Here is a 2,299-nt window from a genome sequence, read left to right on the forward strand (position 1 = left end):
CCTGCTTTAATTTTAGCTTGTAAGCAGGAATCAGGAGGATAGAATTATGGTCAGATTTGCCAAATGCAGGGCGAGGGAGAGCTTTGTACACTTATCTGTGTGTGGAGAAAAGGTGGTCTAGAATGTTTTTCCCTCTGGTTGCATGTTTGACATGCTGATAGATATTTGGTAAAACAGATTTAATCTTGTCATGAGATACTCTACCTCAGGCAAGGAAAACTTTGAGGCTTCCTTAGATATCGTGCTGCTGTTTACATAAATGCATAGGCCCCCGGCCCCGTGTCTTACTCCTGGTGTTGTTTATGACAAGGGAATTTACAGCAGCCGACTGAGGTATGTGTCTGTGGCGCTCACTCTTACATACGTGTGTGTGTCTGCGCTGTTGACTAAACATGGGCTTAGCTTCTTCAAAACATGGTTTTATTATGCTCTGGTACAGAACACTAAAGCTTCCTCCTCTCTTTTATAACTCTGCAAATGTCAGTCAAATATCTTTCCAGGGTATGTGAGATGCTCACCTACAGGTCAAACCCACACCCAGGCTGGTGTGTGTATGTGTGTGTGTGTGTGTGTGTGTGTGTGTGTGTGTGTGTGTGTGTGTGTGTGTGTGTGTGTGTGTGTGTGTGTGTGTGTGTGTGTGTGTGTGTGTGTGTGTGTGTGTGTGTGTGTGTGTGTGTGTGTGTGTGGTTTTATGTAAGGCATGTTACGCAAGCAGTAGAGAACGCAGTCTGTCACTCCACCCCTCCTCTCCCCACACACTTCTGAAATTGACACTATCCATTCCTCCCTCACTCTATCCATTCCTCCCTCTCTCTATCCATTCCTCCCTCTCTCTATCATTCCTCCCTCTCTCTATCATTCCTCCCTCTCTCTATCATTCCTCCCTCTCTCTATCATTCCTCCCTCTCTCTATCATTCCTCCCTCTCTCTATCATTCCTCCCTCTCTCTATCCATTCCTCCCTCTCTCTATCCATTCCTCCCTCTATCATTCCTCCCTCTCTCTATCATTCCTCCCTCTCTCTATCATTCCTCCCTCTCTCTATCATTCCTCCCTCTCTCTATCATTCCTCCCTCTCTCTATCCATTCCTCCCTCTCTCTATCCATTCCTCCCTCTCTCTATCCATTCCTCCCTCTATCATTCCTCCCTCTCTCTATCATTCCTCCCTCTCTCTATCATTCCTCCCTCTCTCTATCCATTCCTCCCTCACTCTATCCATTCCTCCCTCTCTCTATCCATTCCTCCCTCTCTCTATCCATTCCTCCCTCTCTCTATCCATTCCTCCCTCTCTCTATCATTCCTCCCTCTCTCTATCCATTCCTCCCTCTCTCTATCATTCCTCCCTCTCTCTATCCATTCCTCCCTCTCTCTATCATTCCTCCCTCTCTCTATCCATTCCTCCCTCTCTCTATCCATTCCTCCCTCTCTCTATCCATTCCTCCCTCTCTCTATCCATTCCTCCCTCTCTCTATCCATTCCTCCCTCTCTCTATCATTCCTCCCTCTCTCTATCCATTCCTCCCTCACTCTATCCATTCCTCCCTCTCTCTATCATTCCTCCCTCTCTCTATCCATTCCTCCCTCTCTCTATCATTCCTCCCTCTCTCTATCATTCCTCCCTCTCTCTATAACCTTTCCTCCCTCTCTCTATCATTCCTCCCTCTCTCTATCATTCCTCCCTCTCTCTATCCATTCCTCCCTCTCTCTATCATTCCTCCCTCTCTCTATCATTCCTCCCTCTCTCTATCCATTCCTCCCTCTCTCTATCATTCCTCCCTCTCTCTATCATTCCTCCCTCTCTCTATCCATTCCTCCCTCTCTCTATCATTCCTCCCTCTCTCTATCATTCCTCCCTCTCTCTATAACCTTTCCTCCCTCTCTCTATCATTCCTCCCTCTCTCTATCATTCCTCCCTCTCTCTATCCATTCCTCCCTCTCTCTATCCATTCCTCCCTCTCTCTATCATTCCTCCCTCTCTCTATCCATTCCTCCCTCACTCTATCCATTCCTCCCTCTCTCTATCATTCCTCCCTCTCTCTATCCATTCCTCCCTCTCTCTATCATTCCTCCCTCTCTCTATCATTCCTCCCTCTCTCTATAACCTTTCCTCCCTTCTCTATCATTCCTCCCTCTCTATCATTCCTCCCTCTCTCTATCCATTCCTCCCTCTCTCTATCATTCCTCCTCTCTCTATCATTCCTCCCTCTCTCTATCCATTCCTCCCTCTCTCTATCATTCCTCCCCTCTCTCTATCATTCCTCCCTCTCTCTATCCATTCCTCCCTCTCTCTATCATTCCTC

General features: G+C 47.3%; 1 pseudogene; it reads left to right on the forward strand.

Moving 5' to 3' along the window:
• The first annotated feature begins 259 nt into the window (after window positions 1-259).
• The window catches only part of LOC124044468, a 7,941-nt pseudogene continuing 5,901 nt past the window's right edge, over window positions 260-2,299 (forward strand).

Source organism: Oncorhynchus gorbuscha, linkage group LG09 (assembly GCF_021184085.1).
Source record: "Oncorhynchus gorbuscha isolate QuinsamMale2020 ecotype Even-year linkage group LG09, OgorEven_v1.0, whole genome shotgun sequence".
Lineage (NCBI taxonomy): Eukaryota > Metazoa > Chordata > Actinopteri > Salmoniformes > Salmonidae > Oncorhynchus > Oncorhynchus gorbuscha.